At 49.1% G+C, this 24,488-nt stretch overlaps 1 protein-coding gene across 3 annotated transcripts in view; it reads right to left on the reverse strand.

Moving 5' to 3' along the window:
• Positions 1–11,849, reverse strand: part of Dlgap3 (DLG associated protein 3) — a 66,735-nt gene extending 54,886 nt beyond the window's left edge. Inside the window, exon 1 of one of the 3 annotated variants that reach the window (XM_048434373.3) lies at positions 11,703–11,849. The gene's annotated coding sequence lies outside the window, so the exon portion shown is untranslated. Of the gene's footprint in view, positions 1–7,027; positions 7,175–8,388; positions 8,476–11,702 lie in introns of those variants that run through there. The other 2 variants (XM_048434375.3, XM_048434374.3) reach the window with 2 other exon arrangements.
• Positions 11,850–24,488: the final 12,639 nt, after the last annotated feature.

The raw sequence follows: 24,488 nt of genomic DNA on the forward strand, positions 1-24,488 counted from the left end.
CTAGTACAGATGGCAATGAAGAACCCCTCCACATAGGTGCACCTGCTTTCCCTAGAAGCGGGTACAGCACGTGGCAAGGAGGCTGAGGAATGGGGCAGAGGCCTGGGCAGGGGGGCTCCGGGAATCAGCCTGGGAACAGGCCCCAGTCCGATTGGTTGAAAAGTGGGTCATTTTCCTTTTGAAAAATAGTGAGAAAATGGAGAAGTAGGTCGGGCTCTCATCCCCTCAGCCCCAGGCACCACCCCCCGATTTGGATGGGGAGACATAGAGAAGCGTGCATGTGCAAAAACCCCACGTCCCCCAGAACCCCGCCAAGGTCCACACAGAAGAGGCCAAGGTCATCATTACTCAGGCCACTCAAGGACAAGCACATTTTGTAGCCAGGACTGAAACACAGCCACACCCTCCCCTGGGGTCTCTAGGGAAAAGGCAGTTAGGGTTGGTCCAAGCTGAGGAGTGGGGATCCTAGCCTAAGGGACCCTGAGAAGCCCCCTCCCATCTTCACGTTGTCGGTCGCGACTTCTCTCCTCTCTTCTCCTCCCTTTCCTCTTCGTCCACGTGGGCAGAGTCGTTGCCATGACACCGCGGGCAGGTGGGCGGCTCTGGCGGCTGTTTCGGCCCAACCCCCAAGCTCACAGCCCAGGTGGGAAGGGAGAGGCTGCAGCAACCAGGCCCCTAACCCCAAAAACGGAGGGGGAGAAGTAGAGAGGTCCCCTCTACCCCACAACCTAGAATGGGTTCTGGTCCCAGCATGTCTATTCCAAAGCAACTCCACCCTAGGTGTAGAGGTTTGGGGGAGGAACACTCAAAAAAGATCTTTAGCCTTGAATGCTCCCTTTCCCCAGAGGTCAAGGGGAGGGTGACCCACCACCCCCTTTTCTTTCTCTAGTTCTCATCAGCATGGATCACAGACTGTGCGTTGGTCCCTTCTTGCTAGCAGCCCATTGGTCCTGCTTGAGGTCTGACCTTAGTTCCCCATTCTACATTACGAGCTCAAAGCCCCTGGCTCTCTTGTGAGAAGGGGACTGAGCTGTCAAGACACAAAGAAATTCCTCCCATACTGCCAAGCCCCAGACCGTCCTATAGAACTGGGCCTGACTTCACATCACAGCCCCAGGGGTCAACAGCTCCCAAGCATCTTTGGTTAAGATACCCACCCCACCAGGAGAGGCGAGTAGACTGGACAGGGAGGATATCACATCTGACCGCAGGAAGTCGGAGATCTGCCTAAGCTCTCTGACCCGCAGCTCCTACCACCCTTCTCTCTCTATCTCCAAAGCTGTGTCTGTGCTCTGACTTGCTAAAGTCTCTCCTGTTGTTCAGGGTCCCACTTACAATCTAGCCTGTAGCTTAAGGCATGAGCTTTGCGTCACCGGTGCAGTGGGACCACAGAGACCCCGCTTAGCAGGCCTCTGCAGCCTGGCTGGCAGAAGTGGGCGTGTGTGGGTTGGTAGTGCCAAGATCCAAAAGGAAGGGAGAATGGCAGCCAGGGTTAACTGGAGGGTGTCCAGCTTCTCATGGGGTATTATTAGTCATGACATACACACAGCACACAAAATACACACACACACACACATACACACACACACACACATACACACACACACACATACACACACACACACACATACACACACACACACACACGTCTACTTCCCTCCTTAGTCTTCCCCAAAGGGAACAGGTATGATTGACTAAAATACATGCATGCACATGGATGTGTATGTGGCTATGTACATACATGTGTATACTATGTCTCTTTTCCTCCTCCTCCATGGTTAGTGCTCTACATCAGTCTGCCCTCATTCTAATGCCTCACCAAGGCTATTACAATAGTATCCCAACTTGTCCCCCTGCCTCACACCTTGATCTCTGGGCATCCTACGGGCATCTAATGTGATCCCTTTATAATTCGTCACAAATAAACTGCGAGCGCCCACCTCAGAACCAGAGACTCTTACCCACACAGTCAATAACACAGTGAGCCACGCAGATGACGCTCCTGTCCGCAGGAAAGTTATGGTCTGGTGAAGAGAGTGAGATCGGAAGCTGACATGTGAGGTAGCTGGCGGTGGCGAGTGAAAATTTAAAATATAGATGAACTGGAGTGAGGGGGTAGAGTGGCAAGGGCTATTTAAGTTAAGACTGCTGGGGAGGGAGGCCTCGCGGAGAAGACACTTCTGCGCCAAGATTTGAAGACAGTGAGGGAGGAAGTGGCATGAATGTCTAAAAAGAGCATCTCGGACTGACAGGGAAGGAGAGCATCAAGCCTCAAGGTGGGATTTTCCAGCTCCTTTGTGGCCAGGGAGGCGATGGGTGATGATCTGACCACTAGGCACTCCGGATGTCACTCCCAGGGAGAGGGAAAGCACGGCCATGGCTGGAGAAGCCACTCAGCTGGTGGAGTGCCTGCCTTGCATGCACAAAGCCCTGCACAGACCCCCCAGCACTACAGAAAATTTATCATGGTGCTGAGTCCCTGTAATCCCAGAATCAGGAGGTAGAGGCAGGCTTGATTAAGACCTGTCTCAAAAAGGGGTGGGAGAAGCAGGAAGAAAGGGAGGGAGGGAGGGAGGGAGAAAGGGAAGGAGGGGATAAAGGAGGGAGCGAGGGAAAGAGGGAGGGAGGGAGGGAGGAAGGGAGGGAGGAAGGGAAGGAAGGAAGGAGGGAGGGAGGGAGCAAAGAAAGTATGGCCTTACCTTATACCAGCTCCTGAATCCCTGGAGCAAGGGTAGAGGTAGGAGACCAGTGGGGCATTTCTTTTTGATAATGTTTATGCTTATTTCTTATGTACTTATTTATTCGCTTATGTGCACAGTGCGCATGTGGAGGGCAGAGGACCTAAAGGAGGCAGTTCTTCCCTTCCACCATGTAGGTCCTGGAGACTGGACTCAACAGGCATGGTGGCAAGTGCCTCGACCCACTGAGCCATCTCGCCGGCCAGCTTCTTGCTCTGTAATGACTTTTCCCTCGGCTGCTCACATGCTAAATGTTTCGCCCCTTTTAAGCTTTAGCTCAAGTACCCCACCTTCTTTGGGTCCTTGCCAAACTCTTCCCTCCCACTCCAGAGCTGACCTAGCCTCCTCCTCGTGTTTGCGGCGCCCATTGTGCTCACAGGCCTCCACTCCTCCTCCTAAGATTGTAAGTCACTTGAAGTTGAGGATCTTCTTGAGTGTCAAGTACTGTGGAAAATTGTTGGCGTAAAGCAGTAAAGCAGACACTGGCTGAGCGAATGCGTGCCCTGAGTGAGGCACATGTGACGGAACAAGGGCTGCGGATGAGCTAACGCCAGCCTTGGAGGAGCCGGGAACGGTGGCTCACACCTGTAATCTCGACACTCGGGAGACTGAGACAGGAAGACTGCCACGGCCCTGCGGCCACCGTGGGCTACATACCGAGTTCTGTGTCATCCTGAACTACAGAGTGAGACTCTCTCTCAAAACAAAACAAACACAAACAAACAAACAAACAAACAAAAAAACACGAGTGAGTGAGATACAGAGGCTTATGGCTGCAAGTTGCCATCAGGACACTATTACCGTATACTGGGATATTTCATACACACTGCTCACATATGTGTGTATGTTAATATTTATGGGCATGTCTGTCTGTGTACTCCTACAGATTTGTTGTCATATGCATATTAGAAATCATGTTTACGTTAAATGTGCATATAGTACCATAGATAAGTAATACATACATTGCCACAGGACCCATATGGGCACCTGAATGTATACACATAATACACACATATTCTGGGCCTCTTAAATATCCCCTGCCCTCTTCCTCTGTCACACCCAACTTGTTCCTAATTCATGAAACCTCTGGAGTAGTGTTGATGTTTCTCCTCTCACACTTCCCCACATACACCCTAAACATCACAGCATCTGGACAACATCAGGACCAGACCTCTTTCACAGCTGTCTTCACGATTTCCCTCTGCAAATTGCCTTCATACGAATGGAGATAGGAACTAGATGGTATGAAATATGAAAGACCTGCTTTCTGGAGAACAACCATAGACATCAGAGTGGACCAAGTTCAAGCTAGGAGGAAATAAGTTTTGAACAGAGCCAATGTTGAGTCAAACTGAATATCTATCTTCTCTATGAATCAACTTTATGCACATTTATTCATATGTTCCTTTTTTTTTTTTGGTTTTTCGAGACAGGGTTTCTCTATAGCTTTGGAGCCTGTCCTGGAACTAGCTCTTGTAAACCAGGCTGGCCTGGAATTCACAGAGATTTGCCTGCCTCTGCCTCCCGAGTGCTGGGACTAAAGGCGCCACCATGCCACCACCCGGCATGTTTCTAAATAATTAAGCATACACACACACACACACACACACACACACACACATTTATATTTAAGTATATATACAGCCTTTCATCCATGTTCATAGACACATGGCCACACATCTGTATCCCTGGGTGAGCATATCAGACACCACCTGCTAGTTTAGCTGCCTTCACAGCCACACATATAAATGGATGTGTATGAAGTCATACATACACTCAGGTATTAAGTGCCCACATGTATATACACAAATGTGTACCAACGCCATCACAGACCCACTCATAGGATAGGCAGATCCTCCACAGGCTTCTACCATACCCACAGAGAAACCCACCATCTTATTTCCCAGTAACTTCACAAACTTACACTTGCAACTTGTAAGCCCCCCACCTCTCCATTTGCAGAGCTGTTCCTATTAGCTACAGGGTACCTATACCCAACTCCTGGTCACATCCCATTCCCTCTTCACTCAGGGAAAGGTATTTTAGAGAAAGGCTCTGAAATCCCCTTGTTCTATGCCTAGAAAAAAAAAAGAGTATCTGCTTAGACAACTTGGGTGAGGATAACACTAAAGTTGGTATAACTCTGCCGATCCAAGAGGCAGCCCACCAACACACATACAGCCCCTTAACTGTAGAAGCGAGGTGACGATCCCTCTTAGCACTTCTGGAGATGTTTCTCCACTCCCAAACATAGTGAAGATATTGAAAGCAGGGAACGAACAATAAATGAGCTAGTTTGTGTTCTGAAGCCTCGCGGGACAGCCTTCTTCTTCCCTACAGGACAGTTCCATGGTGTCGAGTTTCCCAAGGCAGTCGGAGGGCCTTGACCAGGAAACTAGCTCAGAACTGTAAAGGGGATGACCCAGGCTCAAAATAATAAAAGCAAGTATTTCACAACAGGAGCCACTCAGGGACAGGAAGGCAAGCTGCGGACACCTCCTGGTAGAGAAGCAACTGTTAGAACACTGGATCATGAATAGCAGGGACTCTCTAAGGGGCCAGGGAGAAGGGGGTGGACACCGAGCAGTCCGTGAGGGGGTGGAGGGGTGACTGCTTCAGGCAGCGGCAGCAGCTCCAAAGTAAAGTCTTATCAAAGCTGTTATGTAACCAAGGGAGCCGAGTGGAGCACAAACACCTCCCCTCCCCAAACAGGCACCCACACCCACACCCACCACCTCCCAGCACCCACAAGCATACGAAAACTCAGCTTCTCTGAAGCAGCTCAAGAAGGAGGAATCATCTTGATGGGTTACATCAAAAACATGACGGGTGACGGGGCCCCTAGTTAACCAGAAGTCCTGTCCCGGAGAGACTGGTTCTGTGCGAGACCTCAGGAAATCTCTCCCTCGTCCTGAACTTCCTGCCACACCCAATGTCTGCCCAGAGGCATCTGGAAGCCTTTCCCTGCCCCTCCCCCTCAGAAGGATTCCATTTGAATATTTGATTGTGCTTTTGGGGATGGGAGGTGAGCTGCCTTCAACCCCTCCTGCCTGTAGTTCCCCCCACAGCCTCATCTGCATGTCCTGACATTTGGCTCTCATCCCCCAGGGATGACAAGGAGAGGGACCTGGAGAAATAACACCTTGCTCTATTCCCTTGAACCCAGATACTGCACATGACCCTGACCACAGGTCAGTGGGGGAAAAGTTATTGAGAGGAGATGAGGATTGAAACCCAGACCTCGTCCTTCCATTTGAACAGTCCTTACTCCCCCAGATCTTCCCTTTTCCCTGCTGCCCTGTCTCCAGTAGCCTCCTCCCTCTCTTCTCCATGGCACTGAACAACCCCACCCACTCCTTGAATCCTTTGCTGAGAAATCTTCCTCCCCAACAAAAGTCTCTCCCAAATGATGCTTCCAGCTAGGGCTGGGGATGGGCAGCGCACAAGCAGGCTTGCAGAATATTTTAGGGTTCCTGTTCTCAAGTCTAAAGTTATGGTTAGCAGGTTGGCACCAAGTGGCCTACCCATTATCCTGACTATATCCTGAGGTCTACCTGGCCAGACTCAAACTCTGAATGTCTTGAGTCTGAAGTTCTGGGGCTCAAAAGGAAAAAGGCTTGAGCAGGGTCAATAAGCTTGCTGTACTATGATGATCTCAGAGAAAGCTCGCAGCCACACAATTGCATTGCCCCTTCCCAGTCCCACACTATCAGTCCAGTGACTTTGGAAAGAGGAAGGTGAACTCAAAAACGGAAAAGAAAGTCCTTCTACCAAATGCCACTAAAAACTATGAGACCTAAATTCCTAAAAATGACCTCAGAATATATATATTTCTAGTCAGGACTCTGCCCTTGGAAAATGGGTCACCTGGTAGAATTTTTCTAGTGAACCCTCAGCACTGTCCAGGCACCTCTCCATCAGCCGACCCAACCTTTTTCAGCACCCGGGACAGCTCCAAAGGAGCGCGTCACCGGAGTCTCATTCAGCACTGAGGACAGCTCCTACAGTCACTCTGGCTGGGTTTTCAGAAACCCAGAAATAAAGAGAAGCTTCACCCATCGAAACCCCTCTCCCACCCTTGTTCCGGTGCACTGACACACCTGAACACCCTCCCTTCCCTGAAGGTCTCAAGAGAGAAAAGAAATCCAGACCTGGCGCTTCCCTCAAGAAGCCTAGAGAGAGGACCCCACCCACCTCCTTTCAGGCCTGAGGACTCAGCACCACTCACAGCTGGCTCCAGAAGGCGCTTTCCTTCTTAATCACCACCCCGAAACAAAATAAATACTCACGTGGGGGCTCTCAGCCCTGTAGGCAGATGTGCTGGGAGGAGGCCTTGAGAGATAGCTCCCCACACCCTGTTCTGAACCCCCTTTCTGCAGGAGCCAGATCCCATCTGGACTGGGGGGAGGAGAGGCATGTAGAACCACTGAGTGAGGGGAAGAGAGAGGGGAAGAAACTGGAGCGGGGGACTGCGGGGCGGGGGTGTTGGGATGGGGGCAAGGGAATCCTTTTTAATTTCATCCTCTCCCCATGTCTACACCAGCCCTGCGGGCTCAGCTCTTTAATATTTACACACAGGAAGAGAGAGGATGAGAAAGAACAGAGAGTGTTGGAGGGGGGCAGCAGGGGCTACCTGAGCTCAAAGGGCACAGAGGCAGAAGCCTTCTAAAGCTGAGGGCTTGGGTCCCGTCTACCATCCCCAGCCCACTCCCGTTCTGAGCTCTGGACTGGAAGGAAGAAGAAAAACCCTGGGACCATCCTGTCCCTTTGTTAACAAGATACTTTGAAGCTGCATCAGGAAAAGATCAGGTCCCCACCCACATACCTGGACACCCCCACAAACCCAGATTTCTTGGGTGCCTTATGTGCAGATGGGAGAAGCAGTATTCATACACTAGTGTGCACTGATGCTTGGAACATGCTTGCCTGTGGGCTGTCCTCTAATATGCACATGAACATGTCAGCTAGCATGTACAAGTTTATGCAAGCACGGGTCTATTCACACCTTAACACCCCGAGAAATCAAACCTGAGCAATCACATTTGGAACTCAGCTCCCAAGCAACCTCACCTCTTTGCCCATGGCTCTCCAGATAGGGACCGAAGGAAAAGGCCACCCAGCAGTCTCAGACTCTCCTCTTCCCAGGCCCCTCCTTCATAAGCCTCACTTTTTCTGTCTGTAACATGGGAAGAAGCGCTAGTGGGAAGGGATGCTGCACTGAGCCCAGGGGCCCGACAAGTTATTAGCAACGATGAGCTGGCAGCTTGTTACCATAACGATGGTGCCACTGCCTCACCCCAGCTCAAACCCAAACTCCCTAGACGGCAGGAGGCCCCGCTGAGCCAACAGCCTTCAGACTGAAGGGGGGTGGAAAAAGAGGAAATTCAGACACGATGCTTGCACAGTGGAGGGTACACAGCTGTTCTTCTAACCCCCCACAGAGAAACAAAGCTTGGACTCCCCCAAGGGAGATGGAAATCAGAATCTGGGAAGGCCTCTTGACCACTGGGATGGGAAGACATTGGGAAAGTCTTTGGAAGCTTGTCTTAAGAAAAGCTTCGTGATTACAGCCTTCTCCTCCACCCCCTTCATTTCAGACACCTCAAACAGAAAGCCCCTCAGCAGTGAAAATGAGGGCAATTGTGCTTACCATTTGCTCCACACTCCTGGAAGCCTCGGTCAGAAAGGGTTCAGGTAGCTGCATGTCCTTTCTAGATCAGACCAAACTCAGAAGTTTCTCTACCCAACAGAAGCCCAGTAAGGTTAAAAAACAAAAAACAAAAAACAAAACTATCAGCCCAGCTAGAGGCAAAATGCATCAGAAACTGTGTGGGGTGAAGAAAAATGAGCCCAGCCCCCTGAAGCGCCAACATCAGCTAGAAGAGATGCTGCATGCCAGGCAGATGCTGAAGCAGGCACTGAAGTTGGGCCTAGGGCAGCGGCAGCCCCTAGCCAGCTGGAACTAAGACAAGGCCATGGCCTTCCTCTATGGTGGGTCTGCCAGGCATCCCCCATTCCCAAGAATACCTGTAGGCTCCTCTGTTCTGAGAAGAGTCCCAGGTTGACAGATTGACAGCCTTAGACATACCGAGTCTTCATCCTCTACCCACATCCACACTTGGCTCTTAAGGGGGTAAGGAGTTCCAGGGGAGATGTGAAGGTTAGGAAATGACCTGGGGAACACTAGCCTAGGAATCCACAGGTTCATTGTGTGACCTTGAATAGGTCTCCTCTCTTTCAGATTCCCCAATCTGTAATTAAGAGATTGGACCAACTCAACTGCAAGGCTCTTCCTCTGGCTATCATTCTACAGTTTCATGCAAGCTCATTCCTTGGATGTAAGCCCCCTGGCACAAAAATGCAGTGGGCACTGCCTGCCAGATCACTGGGGCAGTGGGTGGGGGAGGTATGGGGGCTGCATCTGAGGCTGTTCATCCTATGTTCACGTTCCTTTTAGAAACACCTGCCACCCTAGCCCTCCCAGCTCTCTTTTTAGACCCTGATTCACTGCCAACTCACGAAGCTCTCCCTCCCCTCCCTCCTCGCTTCTCCCGCATCTCTCTCTTTTAGGCACTGACAGCTGGGTTCAGAAGTAGACCCCGCACTCAGGGGATAGTGTACAGAAGTGGAGGGCAGTGATCCAGTGTCCGAGAAAACACACAAGAAAGTACTGGTCTCTAAACCTGGGCCTAGCTGGGTTCCTCGGGTCAATGGAAGACCTCGGCGAGGATTTTTCTCTACCGCTGCCTAGCAATGTGTGATCGCGAGAAATGCAACCCACTCCCCCAAACCTCAACATTCTCTTCTGTAAACTGGCATCATATTAGTTTGAACTGTGTGAAATGGTTGTTTTTGCAGGTTAAAAAAAAAAAGAAAGAAACAGTTAAATACTGTCAATTTCATATGGCTAATCTGACAGTCCAACCTGCTTCCAAGGCAGCTGGAGAAACAGATGAAAGAGGAGCATTTTCAAAAGTCCTAGACTTATACTCATATTACTACTTCAAGAAGGTAAGTACAAACCCACCTGGAACCGTGAGCTAAGCCAATGACCCAGAACTTGGAAATTTGGAGCTTGGAACTCTAGGAGAAAGCCAACTGCTCCAGTGTTTAACAAGGCAGATCTTCCTCCTGGCTTCCTCAGTGTCTGACTCTAAGGGGTCTTTACTGAAATGACACCAGCTTCTAGAAAGCCCCCCCCCCCCAAAAAAAACCATTCTCACATACTGGTAGACAGCCTTAAGCTCACCACCAGCAGAGACCCAGCATGTGGAAAAGATACCAGCAGCATCGCAGAAGGTGCCCCAGGAGCTCTGGTCTATGTCTAAGGAGACCCTGGAGGGAGGGCGCGATCTGACCTCAGAAAAGTATGATCTCCCCATGCTAGTCCCACCAGGAATGGAGGCGAGGCAAAGCCCAGGTGTGGGTGAACCCTGCTTGGATATATTCCCACAGTCACACAGTACAACATACCCAGACCCATTCACAGAGGTAGTCGCACATGCACGTCCATTCATACACACTCAGACACCTACATCCACAGCCACACTGTGACAGCACACACTCATCCACACATATGTCGACAGATTCATGGACGGTAACACCCTGCACGCTCACTGCATTACACTCACCCACAGACCCACACGGCGACACCCTCATCACAGACACACGCACGCTCACACACCTGCAGAGGAAACTTCTCTCTGGATCTCCCCAACACCACGACTTCCCCCCACAGCCAATCTCCCTCCCAGATCCAAGCTTCCATTCCAGCCGGGCAAGGGCTGGGCGGGCACTGGCTGGCCTCCCGCGGCCCCGGCCGGGACAGCACGTCTGCGGAGCGCGTGGTCCCCAACCCGTTCCCGGGGTCAGGCACGCCGGCCTCCAGGCCCAGGGTGAGGTCGGGGGCGGTCGCTGAGGCCCAGCCCCTCCCCCCATCGCGGGGCCCTAGCCCAGGCCGCCAGAGCCCCGGGCGTGGGCGGCGCCGGGGCTGCAGCCCGGCCGAGCCTGGGGGGCGCTGCAGAGGGCGCGGCAAGCGCGGCCCGGTTCCCACCCCTCCCAGCTGCTTACCTGGCCCGGTCGGGCTCCGGCCGGGGTTACATGGTGCCGGCGGCCCGGGCCGGGGGCGCTACGACTGCGGGCGCGAGTGCGGGCTCCGGGACCCGGCACTGCGGAGCCCCCAGCTGAGGGGCCGCGCGGGCTGCGGAGCCCCGAGCGAGCGCTGAGCGGCCGCGGGAGCGGGAGCCGGAGGCGGCCAAGCCACGGAGGCTGGATTTCCCGGGGACCAGGACGGGGAGGCGGGGGGATCCCGCCCGCGCGCTCCGCCCCCGCCCCCGCCCCCGCGCAGGGCGGCCGAGCCAGGAGCCCGCGACAGGGAGGGGGCCTGCGCTCCCCGCCCCCGCAGTGGCCCGGCGAGGACCGAGGTCGCAGCCGGCGGGCGACCGCCGCGGTCCTGGAGGAGCGCCCGCGTCGCTGAGCGACAGCGCCGGGGAGGCCCAGCTCCGGGGTGCCAATGAGGTCTCCCGGGTCGGTGTGCACTGAGGACCCAGGAACCAGCACATTCGGTGTCACAACCGCGCACAGCAGACCTAGGCACGGTTACCCAAGCCCAGAGCGCGGGTGGCTAAGGAGACACACAGCCTCACTGAGGCAGTCACACCCTGAATGTCACACACAGCCTCCCCCTCCCAGGCACGTCCTCTTAGGCTACTGTCCTTAGTTTCCCGGGTATGCTCCCCGACTTCGGCTCTTGGCCTGGGCTCTAGGAGTTCCCCCCCCCACCGCACCCCTGCCCTTTTGCCCCACCCCTGCCAGGGCGGGGCGCTGTGCCCGGCCTCCGAGTCACTGACAGGAGTCCCTCACCCACAGTCCGCCAGTGGAGGCAATCCCCAGTGTGCCGGGAGAACCCCGCTATACCTGCCGTCTTAGCTGGGGGCCCCACCCGTACCCACTGTGCCCGCCCACCTCTGGGCCCCGAGCCAGGGGCTGTGCCATAGCGGGGGTGGGGTAGAGGAGGGAAAGGGGACTGTCCGAAGCACAGCGCGAAGCTGCAGAACCAAGACACAGGCTGCAGAAGTGCGGAGAGCTGACTGCAGCAGTCCCTGGCTGGAATCCGTCTTGGCGCCCAGAGCGATGCTGTAATGGGGGGGAGGGGGCCGCGTGGGGAAGCCGCAGGAGGAGGGGCTGAGGAGATAGGGGGAAGGGCGGGCTCTGGATTCTGACTTTCCCGGAGGGTGCGAGGGCACGCTTTCTCAGGAGCTCTAAGTTGGGGTAGAGGGCGTTCTATATCCTCGCCTTGCTTGGTTCTAAAAACTTAAGGTGTGGGCTTCGAGGCTTGAGAGACAGTCCACCACCCTAGAGATAGACCTTGGGAGTGGTTCTGAGTTAACGTCCCTCTGCAACTATGTGTCTCTTTGGGGTCACTGGCTTTCCTCTGTGTATCTCTCTTTGTGTCTCTTTGGGGTCACTGGCTTTCCTCCCTGAGTAACCAGGCAAACTGAGGCACAAAATGTAGAAATCGCCGGCCCTAACAAGCAAGTTTCTGGTGCCAAGTCCGCGCCCATTCCCCAGGGAGATGTTTTAAGGTGACACACTACATAAATGACATAAAGGGGCCTGAAGAACCCTTCTCCCATGGGAAACCGAATAGTCTAGTGGAAGATGAACAAACTGGCCAACTATCTTGCCGCCTACGAGACCACTTCATTGTCCCTTCAATCATGAGCTGAAGCTGCAGACAATTCATGCCCGGCGTTCATTCAGCCAAGAGCAGATGTCAGAGAAAGTAAGATAGAAAGTTGGTCCAGGAACACTTGGTAGAACTGAGAGAAATGTTTCATTTCCCATGGAGCGTAAGCACAGCCATCATGTAGGATGCTAAAAGGTACCTCCATGCTCTGTCAGTTTGAAGATGAATTTTGTAAACCGGAAGGCATCTTAGAATGAACAGGGACATTTAGTATATAGTTCTTCTTTTCTGTCAACGCGGTTGCCAAAGAGCTGTGTTTTAAAACTGAGAGTCTAGGGGTGAGACGGCTCAGCAGGTAAAGGGGCCTGTGGCCAAGCCTGATGACTGAGGTGGATCCCCAAGACCCACATGGTAGGAGAGATTGACTTGCCAAAGCTGCTCCCTGACCTCCACACAAGCATCATGGCACCTGGGTGCACTATCCCCCACCCTCACACACACTAAATACATCTTTAAATGAAGAGCGTGGTGGAGTTTTCATGTGTTCATTCAACAGCTATCTACTGACTACCCCTGGCACCTTGACACTGCCCTGGGACTTACTGCTCAATCACATAGGTTTGCTTCCCACAGAGAACACCCATCTCCAGGGATCAGTGAGGACAATGGCTGTCTAAGCAAACACTACCAGCTCTCCAAACCAGCTACCTGGGAGTTTGACCTTTGCAGTCATTCAGAGCTCACTCTGACTCTGCTGTCACCGTCTTTGAGGTGGGTGTGTGAGAACATGTGTGTTTGGGCATGCTCCCCACATGTGTGCACACGCATGTGGAGGCCAGGGGACAATGCTGGTGTTCTCTTCCAGACACTATCCACTATTTTTGAGAGAGAAGTGTCTGTCACTGGTCTGGAGTTCAACAAGTAGGTTTGGCTGGCTAGTCAGTGAACCCCAGCGACCCATCTGTTTCTGCCACCTCAGCACTGGGGTCTCAAGCACTCGTCACCATAACTAGTTTTATTATTAGATTTTTATTTTACTTTGCTTTGTTTTTAAACATGAGTTCTGGGGACCAAACTCGGGTTTGTAAAGCAAGTGTTTTACCAACTGTGCTGTCTTGCCAGATCATCTTTCACAAGGGGCTTTATACTCTGTGAATCATGACTCCTATATCAGAAATTCCATGCCTTATAGAAGTGGACACAAAAGTATTTTTAAAGTCTAGAAGCAGGGGCCGAAAGAGATGGCTGTGCAATTATGAGTGTTGGGTACTCTTCCAGATGACCCAGATTCAATTCCCAGCACTCACATAGTGGCACACAGCCATCGGAAAATACAGTACCAAAGGATCTGATACCCTCTTCTGGCTTCTGAGGGTACTGCACACATGTGGTACGCAGACATGCAGATGGGCAAAACACCCACCCATAAAATAATGAAATTTTAAAATCTATATGCACTAGCCAGCTCTGTCGAGGTGAAGAAAGGCAGATGAGAGTGAATAAAGAAAGCATTCGAGCAGACCCATTGGAGGGTTTCAGGTAGACTGTGAGCACAGGCGTCTATCCAACTGTCAGTCAAGCAGGGCATGTTCGCTCAGCCCTCCAGACTAAGGAAGGAGGTTCATTGCTTCTTTTTTTATTTCATTTTTTATTTGCTTTTTGTTTTTTTTTGTTTTTAGAGATAGGGTTTCTCTATGTAGCTCTGACTGTCCTAGAACTTGCTCTGTAGATCAGGCTGGCCTCAAACTCACAGAGATCCACCTGTACCTCTACCTCCCGAGTTCTAGGATTTAAGGCTTGTACCACCACCACCTAGTTTAGGTTCATTGTTCCAAAGCCATCCTGGTATACATACTGTGTCAAAACATCTAAAGAAAAAAGGTCTGTCAAGCAGGAGAGCAGACGAGGGGGGAGCCAGGCAGTGGTGGCACACACCTTTAGTCCCAGCAGCACTTGGAAGGCAGAGGTAGGCGGATCTCTAAGAGTTCAAGGCCAGTCCAGTCTCCAAAGTGAATTCCAGAATGACCAAGGCTACATAGAGAAGCCCTGTCTTGAAAACTTAAAAAAATATGATAAGTGATTTGAAATTATAGATATATGACTAGAAAGATGGCTCAGTTATTAAGAGCTCTTGTTGTTCTTACCAACTGAAGTTATGTTCCTAGAATCCACATTGGGTGGCTCAGCTCCAGGGGATTCACACTGTCTTTTCTCCTCCCTCGGCACTCATGGGCACATGTGTATACACACACCGACAGTCATACGTACACATAAATAAATAAAAATGAAATAGATCTTGAGGACTGGAGATATGGCTATTAAGAGCACTTGCTGCTCTTGCAGAGGACCAGGATTCAGTTCCCAGCATCCACACTGTGGCTCTCAACCACATGTAACACCAAGGATCTGATGCTGTCTTCTGGCCTCTGGGGGCTCTACACATGTATACATGCAGGCAAACACTCATATACGTAAAATAAAAGCAAATAAATTCTTGAGTGTCGTTGGTAAAGGCTGATTTGTGACACTGGCTTAGCATGCACAAGGCCCTGAGTTTGATCTTTAAAGGCAACACATAAAACTCAGTGTGGTGGTACACACTTGCGATCACCAAACCTGGGGAGTAGAGAAGGTCAGAAGTTCGAGGTCATCCTTAGCTATATAGTGAGTTTGGGGCCATCCTGGGATACATGAGATTATCTTATAAAAAAAATATATATATATAAACAAGTCAAATTATGTTTTTAAAATTTTTTATTTATTATGTATACAATATTCTGTCTGTGTGTATGACTGTGGATCAGAAGAGGGCACCAGACCTCATTACAGATGGTTGTGAGCCACCATGTGGTTGCTGGGAATTGAATTCAGGACCTTTTGAAGAGCAGGCAATGCTCTTAACCGCTGAGCCATCTCTCCAGTACAAGTTAGTTGTTTTAATATCCTTTTTTCCCTTTAGTTTTTTGAGACAGGGTTTCTCTGTGCAACAGCCCTGACTGTCCTGGAACTTGCTCTGTAGATCAGGCTGGCCATAAACTCACAGAGATCTTCCTGCCACTGCTTCCTGAATGTTGAGATTAAATGTGTGGGCCACCCTGCCTGGCTTTTAAAAATAGTCTTAAATCTATCAATGTGCTAGCAAGAAAACTAAGCCCCAGCTATAAATGAAGGCAGAACAAACAAACAAAAAAAAAAAAAAGACTAGAGCATGAAGCCAACTTTAGCACTAAGGTCTAAGTAGGTCTGTTGCAAAAAGGACATCATTTGAATCTGGCCAAGCTGGTACCCAAGAGTTTGCTTTCTGTGGAGCAGCCACTTCTTGGCACAGTAGCTGACCTGGTCATGGTCTTCTTCGGTGACCCTGACTCCAACCCTTCCTGTGCAATTGAGCATTGCACAACATTCCAAAATATTTTGGGCATTGCGATGCTCTTCATTGGGAGATAAGGAGACACTTGAATAACGAATCAATGGAGAGGGATGAGGGACAAGCAGCACAGCAGTGAGACACAAAGGACACACCCATCTTCCAGAGGGGTCTGAGAAATAGGGCATACTTTCCGCTGGATGTTTTGGTTGACCGGAAACCTTGAGGACTGTGCATTGGTAGACTTCTGGCCTCCAGATCTTTTCAATGGAAAGTAGCCCAAGAAGGACAGAAAAATAGGAAAGCCTGGATTCTGGGTATTTGTTGAACCTAGCACTGCAAACTCTGCCAACAAACCTTTCTTCCTTCCTATATCTCCCTCAGTGAAATAATTCAAGTTGATCAAAAGATCAATTTTCAACTCTCTCTGAATGGCATTTTTTTTCCATGTGATTTTGCAACTCTCTGACCAAGACACAGACTTCTGCTTTCTCATTCCTTCAGTTCGGGTGAATCTGTGACTTTTCATTAGCCTCCACAGTCTGCAATGCGGAACTCTATTCTTTCTCTTGGTCTTCAACCTCCTCAAGCCCGAGCTGGCACACTGGAGAATGGGTGGCAAGATGATAGCCATGCCATCCCAACTCTGTCGGCCGTGTTTCTGTCACTGTGAGCTAAAGCAACTTACAGAGGAATGAGTTGATCTTGGATTACAGCTCGAGATGGGGAGTCCATGGAAGAGGCGTGGCAACAGGTGGCTGGAGCAAGAAGCTGAGAGAATAGATCTTCGGCTGTCAACACGACAGAGAGATGCAACCGGAAATGGGACAAAGCTGCAAACTCTCCCAGCTCTCCCACAGCGCTGCGCCTAGCAAGTACAAGGTCCTCAGCTGGAGGCGGGAGGGGAATGACGTGATACAGGATTAAAAAAAAAAAAAAAAAAGAGTCTGCCCAACGTAGCCAAATACTCGTGCAAACAAACATAAGCATGCAGAGGGCTATGGTTTGAATGGGCAGAAATTGAAGAAACTCGTTTCATCATCACATGAAGGACTTCAAGAAAAATGTGTCTTAAGCTTGGCAGTGAGAGTGAGAGAAATAATCGCTTCCTGAGACTCGTAACATCACCCACCCATCTAGTTCACTCTTACCTAGAGGAACTAGAAAAACTCAAGGCGGACATTAGCATAAAATGGTTCCAGGGTGGTGGTGCTCCAGGTGCCTAGCAGAAGCAAATATTGATTTTTGTTAAGTAACTCAGCTTAGGAGGCTAGGGGACCTCAGTCCGTCCGTGAGGCTCTGTCGCCACAGCGTTTGCCTTGCAAGCATGAAGGTCCGAGTGTGGAGCCCCAGCACCCACACACAGCTCTGGGCAGGGTGGCGTTCATCTGTAAATCTAGCGTTGAGGACATGGAGAGAGATTGGTGGGGCTTGATAGCCAACTAGTGTTACTGGATTCACAAGTCCAGGTTCTGTGAAACACCCCACTGAAGAAAAGCAAGGTAGGTCTCAAAAGAAGACACCCAATGGCAACCTCTGGCTGTCACACACATGTGTACCTGCACAGAAGCACGCGTGCGCGCACACACACACACACACACACACACACACACACACACATCCCTCTCTCTTTAGTAGAACATGGTGTATAGTACCTCATTTTAATTTCAGTACTCAGCAGAGTGTGGCAGGAGGATCATCATGAGTTCAAGGCCATGAACTTTAACCTAGGGAGTTAAAGGCCAACCTGGGCTGTACAGGGAGACCTTGTGCCCTCAAAAGTAAACTCATTTTTTTCTAAGACTACAAATTATTTCCACTAATAAAGTTCCAAAGAAAACGGACAATTCAACCAAATATCACCCAAATACACAGGGAACTATGGCATTGTGCGTAAGAATTCCAGTGAGGGTTAATTTCGTGTGTCAACTCGACCAAATTAAAGGATACACAGCTAACTGGCAAACAGCAATAACAAAACACCTAAATATTATTTCTGAGGTCTAGAAGTTTAATTCCAAAAGAGATTAGCAGGCTGGTAAAGATCTACTCTTAGCTATGTTGGCAAACATGATCCAATTCACTGAGAGTTCAGTAGGAGCAAAAAGATGGGAGAAACACTATCCTTCTTTTTCTTGACCTGAGACATCCATCTTCTATTGCCTTTGGATACTGGGGCTCAGACTGAGGTTTGCTCCAATAGTTCTGACTTACACTGCCAGCTTTCCTTGCTTTCCAGCCTCAGAGAGTGTGTCGGGAAATCCCGACGTGTCCACAGCTGTGGAAGCACATCCTTCGGATAGACCTAGCCCTGCATATCTGTCTACACAGTTCTGTTTCTGGGGAGGGCTCTAGCTAATACCACCAGGAAAATGAGCAAGTCAGCCTGGGGATGTAGCTAGCTAAGAGAGTGTTTGCCCAGCATGCATGAAATCTTGGGTTCAGTCCCCCCCACCCCAACACCAAATAAACTGGTTCAGTGGCTCACATCTGTGACATTAGTACTTGGAAGAAGGGAGGAGAAGGAGGAGGAGAACTGGAAGTTCAAGGTCATCTGTGAGGTTCCTAGTGAATTCAAGGCCAGCATGACACACCTGAGACCTTGTCTTCTCCAGACTGCACAGGTGAGAGACTGACCTAACTGGGAGGGGGATGAAGAAACAAAAGACACAAACACAGAAAAGCTGGGGTTGGGCGGGCTAAGGTCTGTGATGGGTTTATTATATGCAGCCCCAACTAGGAGGCAGGTTAGCTAATCTGATAGTTCTCTATCGGGGAGAAGTCTCAGGTTGCAGTCAACTGGGAGAAAGAAGTGGTGGTGCATATCTTTAATCCCAGCACCTGGGAGGCAGAGGCAGGTGGATCTCTGTGACTTTAAGGCCAGCCTGGTCCTCCTCATAATGACAACCAAGGGTAATACAAAGAGACCTTGTTTAAAAAAAAATCCACAGCAACTTATTTCACAGTGGACCCTGTATTGGTAACATATACATATATTAAATTAGAAATATATACATATATTAAAGGGAGATTTATTACATGGGCTTTAATGGTTAGGTATGGGCAGTCCAACAATGCGACCTCACACTGGAGAGGCTGAGAATACAGTAGTCTTTCAGTCTATGAGGTCTGACGTCTCAGCTGACTCAGCCTGGCACTGAAGGCAAGGAGGATTCCTGCAGAGCTGTGGGTCTTCCCAAAGCAGTCAGTTCAAACAATGGTGGAGGGATGCTGCGGCAACGGAGTAGATGATGGATTTGCCAGTGAGACTAAAAGCAAGCAGGCAAAAAAATCAAAGCTTTCCTCTTCCATGGCCCCTTAACTGGGCTGCCACTAGCTGTGGCCCCGATTTAGCATGGGTCTTTCCAGCATCAAAGAATTAGATTAAGAAAATCCCTCACTGGTGGAAAGGAGGGAAAGATGGAGAAGTCAAGAGGGGTTTTTGTTTGTTTGTTTGTTTAATTGCTGCTGTTGTTTTGTTTTTGTTTGTTTGCTTGCTTTTGTTTTGGTTTGGTTTTTTAACGTTTTCTTTTGGAGGGGCGCTGCAGGGGTGAGGGAAGGATGTGGAGGGAAGAACTGGGTTACGTGATGTGGGGTTCCCAGGGATTCAGTAAAGAAATTGTGCTAAATGTTTAAAATTCATTCCAAAACAAAAAGAGAGAGAAAATCCCTCACAGACGTGCCCAGCATCTTATGTTTCTGTTGATTACGGATGCGGTCAAATTGACAAGGAGACGGGCATCAGAGAAACCGGAAACAACAAAAATGGCCTTCAACAGCAAAAATTATCAAATTATAAGATAGTGCTAAATTAAAAAAATCAAGCCGCAATAAAAACTTTAAAAGAGAGAACAATTGTGAACATGCTACCACAGACCAGGCATGGTGCCTCATTCCTGACTTCCCAGCATCGGGAAGGCTGAGGTAGGAAGATAACAGGAGTCAGAGGTCAACCTGGACTTTGGGCTGGAAAGTGAGACTATCTGGAAAGAAAAAGCACAAAACAAACAAAGATACAAAAAATATGTGGTAGCCAGGTAGTGATGGCTTTCACACCTTTAATCCCAGCGCTCAGGAGGCAGAGGCAGGCGGGTCTCTGAGTTCAATGCCAGCCTGGTCTACAGAATGAGTTCCAGGACAGCCAGGACTGTTACACAGAGAAACCATGTCTTGGGGGAAAAAATCATGCTACCAAAGCATGCTACTATATAGAATTTGATAGCCTAACTTCACAAAATGTAGTCCATCAGGAGCTGGAGAGATGGTTCAGTGGTTTCGAATACTTACTGCTCTTGCAGAGGACCTTGGTTCCCGGTACATATACACACGATGGCTCACAACCATCTATAACTCCATTCACTCTCTTCTGACTTCCCTGGGCAGCAGGCATGCATGTGATGTACATGCATACAAGCAGGTGGACCACTCATATACCTAAAATAAATAATTTTTTTTAAAATTTATCTATTATGTATACAGTGTTCTGCCTGCATGCGTACCTGCACCCCAGAAGAGGGCCCCAGATCTCATTACAGATGGTTGTGAGCCACCATGTGGTTGCTGGGAATTGAACTCAGGACCTCTGGAAGAACGGTCAGTGCTCTTAACCACTGAGCCATCTCTACAGCCCCATAAATCAGTATTTTTTCAAAAGTTTTTTAAACAATGTGGTCCATAAACCAACATCATCTCCATCAATGTTACCTGGGAGCTCATTAGAAAGTCAGACTCTGGGCTATAGAGATAGCCAGATATAGCGCAGTTGGTGGAGTGCTTGACCAGCATGCACACACACACACACACACACACACACACATGCATATCAAAAATAATATTTAACCTGGCCAGTTAAAGTTTGCGCATACCTTTAGTCCTAGCATTTAGGAGACAGAGACAGGTGAATCTCCAAGTTCGAGGCCAGCCTGGTCTACATAGAGAGTTGCAGGACAACCAGGGATACACAGAGAAGCTCTGTCTTGAAAAACCAAAATGGTAATAATAATGATGATGATGATGTTTAAAAAACAATCCAGGCAGATAAAAGGCAAGCTAAAGTCTCTCAGCTCCTTAGAAGGCTAGGACAGAGGATCCATTGAGTCCAGGAGATGTTAGCTAGCCTGAACAATATAAGTAAACCTAATTTCCAAAAAGTAACAACACAAACAAGATGAAATATTTAACATATATTTTGTTACCTATCCCTTTTTATCTTAAAAAATAAAATACTAGCTGAAGTGGTGGTGCACACCTTTAATCCCAACATTCAGGAGGCAGAGGCAGGTGGATCTCTGAGTTCGAGGCCAGCTTGGTCTACAGAGAAAGTTTTAGAATAGCCAGGGCTACACAGAGAAACCCTGTTTCGAAAGATGAAAAAAAAAAGTACCTTGGTTCTCTAGGGTCTACCAAAGGTGACTGATAAAGGTTACTCAGTATTATAATAAATATATTTGGCATGTTTTATTTTATCTTATTGTTTCTAAAGACTTGCTTTTATTTTTATTAATATGTTTTTATAGTGTCCGTGTAGATGTATGCTAGAAGCCAGAAGAGAGCGTGGGATCTCCTGGAGCTGGAGTGTGCTGGTTTGAATGAGGATGGCTCATAAATCAGAATGCTTGGTCCCCAGTTGGTAGAACTTTCTGGGAGGAATTAGGAGGCATGACCTTGTTGGAGGAAGTGTTATCACTCGAGATAGGCACTCTGTCTACCTGTCAGCTGCTATGGTCTCTGCTATAATGGTCATGAACTCCAATCTTCTGGAACAATCTTTCTCCCATAAGCTGCCTTGGTTGTGGTCTCTCTTCACATTACTAGAAAAGTAACTAAGACATGGACTTGCAGACAATTGTGAGTCACCTGACGTAGGTGCTGGGACACAATCTCCAGTCCCCTGCAAAAGCAGTACGTGGTCTTGACCACGGAGCCACCGCTCCAGTGCCCTCCTTCTTAAAAAAAAAAAAAAGTATTTTCTTTTTCTTTTATATTCGTTTTATTTTTATTATGTGTGGGTGTGTGACTATGGGTCCCTGTTCAGGCCAGAAGGGGGCACTGCATCTCCTTGAGCTGGAGTTACAGGCAGTTGTAAACTGCCTAATGAGGACCCTAGGAACCAAAGTCTACAACAGCAAAGCTCTTAACCACCGAGTCATCTCTCCAATCCCGTTTGGTCTATTTCAGTCTACTGAGGCTCCCTTCAGACACTGGGTGGAAACCCAGCTGCTCATCACTTAGCAGGCCAATTAAACTGAGAGACAAGGCATTGAGACAGGTAAGACAAGTTGACTAACAAAATCAGCTAGATGAGAAGATGGGAGACTCTTGTCACAGTATCTGTCTTGCCAGGGAGCTGACTTCAAAGTGGTTTTGTATGGCAGCCTACAGAATGGGAAAAGATCTTCGCCAGCCCCACATCTTACAGAGGGGTGATCTCCAAAACATATAAAGAACTCAAGAAACTAGGCATCAAAATACCAAATAATCCAATTTAAAAATGGGGTACAGATCTAAACAGAGAACTCTTAATGGAAGAAACTCAAAAGGCTGAAAGGCATTTAAAGAATTGCTCAACATTCTTAGCCATCAGATTCATGCAAATCAAAATGACTCTGAGATACCATCTTATACCTGTCAGAATAGCAAAGATCAAAAACACTGCTGACAGCTTATGCTGGAGAGGATATGAAGTAAGGGGAACACTCCTCCACTGCTGGTGGGAGTGCAAACTTGTACAGCTACTTTGGAAATCAATGTGGCGGTTTCTCAGAAAATTGGGGATCAATCTACCTCAAGACCCAGCAATACCACTATTAGGCATATACACAAAGGGTGCACATTAATACCACAAGGACAATTGCTCAACTATGTTCGTAGCAGCATTATTCATAATATCCAGAACCTGGAAACAACCTAGATGTCACTCAGCTGAATTATGGGTAAGGAAAATGTGGTGCATTTACACAACAGAATATTACTCAGCAGTAAAAAAACAATGACATCTTGAAATTTGAAGGCAAATGGATAGAACTAGAAAAAAACATCCTGAGTGAGGTACCCCAGACCCAGAAAGACAAACACAGTACGCACTCACTCATAAGTGGATATTAGACATAAAGAAAAAGATAGCCAGGCTACAGACCACAACCCCTGAGAAGCTAGGTAACAAGGAGAACACTAAGAGAGACGCATGGATGCCCCTGAGAAGGGGAAATAGGCAAGATGTCCTGAGTAAATTGGGAGCAGGGTAAAGGGGAGGAGAGAGGAGAACATGAGGGAATGGGACCGTCAAGTTGGGGGAGGGACAGAGAGGGAGAGCAAGAAAGAGATACCTTGATAGAGGGAGCCATTACAGGGTTAGGGAGAAATCTAGTGTTAGGGAAACTCCCAGGAATCTACAACGATGTACCTAGCTAAGACTCCTGACAATAGTGGAGAGGATTCCTCAACTAGCCTTTCCCTTTAATCAGATTGGTGAAAACCCTACCTGCTATCATAGGGCAGAGCTCCTGGTGTCTAGTCGAAGAGAGGGAGGAGGGATTATATGAGCAAAGGGTTCAAGATCATGATAGGGAAACCCACAGAGACAACTGACCCAAGCCAGTGGGAGCTCATGGACTCTGGACTGACAGCTGGGACACCTACATAGGACCAAACTAGGCCTTCTGATTGTGGGTGACAGTTCTGTGGCAGTCTGTGGGGTCATTGGCAGTGGGGCCAGGATTAGTCCCCAGTGCATGAACTGATTTTTTGGAGCTCATTCCCTATGGAGAGATACCTTGTTCAGCCTGGGTACAGGGTAGGGCAGGGTGGGGGCTTCAACTTGATACACCAGACTTTGTAGACTCCCCATGGGAGGCCCTACCCTTTCTGAGGAGTGGATGGGGGATTGGGCAGGTGGGGAGGGGGAGGTAAGGGAGTGGGAGGAAGGGAGGGAGGGGAAACTGTGGTCAGTATGTAAAACAAAACAAAACCTTTTTGAAACATGGTTTCTCTGTGTAACAGTCCTAGCTGTCCTGGAAGTAGCTCTTGTAGACCAGGCTGGTCTTGAACTTACAGAGATATACTCACCTCTACCTCCAGAGTGTTGGGATTAAAGGTGTGTGCCACTACACCCAGTTTAGGAGAGGTTTATTAAAGGGTCTAGTGGGAAGCCGCGGGATGGTTGACTCCCTATTATAGGGGTGGGCTAGAAGATCTACCTCTGATCCTAACAGCCCAAACGTGAGATGTTCTTCAGTTCTGTAAAACTCCAAAACAAACATCATTATTTCCAAAGATTCCTCTTGTCACTGATCAATTTTCTCACGTGCCGCTCCTGACATATAACCCAATGAGCAGGCTGGAAGGGGCTTCTGCCAAGAACCTCCTGCTGATTGACTATTTACGGTAGAAAGAGAGACATCTTTAGTCTCACCTTCAATTTGGCCTGTGTGCTCTTTTTCTGAAGGGGCCAAAGGTGCCCCCCCCCCACATACACTTTGGTTTAGTTTTACAAGACAGAATTTCTCTGTGTAACAGAGCCCTGGCTGTCCTGGAACTTGCTTTGTAGATGTGGCTGGAATCCAGAGATCTGCCTGCCTTTACCTCCCAAGTACTGGGATTAAAGGTGTGTCCCACTAGGTCTGGTTTGTTTGTTTGTTTGATTGTTTGTAAAGGTAAAGGTGACCTTTTGAAGCTATTTTCTTTCTTTCTTTTTTTT

This window comes from Myodes glareolus, chromosome 3, assembly GCF_982192425.1.
Source record: "Myodes glareolus chromosome 3, mMyoGla1.1, whole genome shotgun sequence".
Lineage (NCBI taxonomy): Eukaryota > Metazoa > Chordata > Mammalia > Rodentia > Cricetidae > Myodes > Myodes glareolus.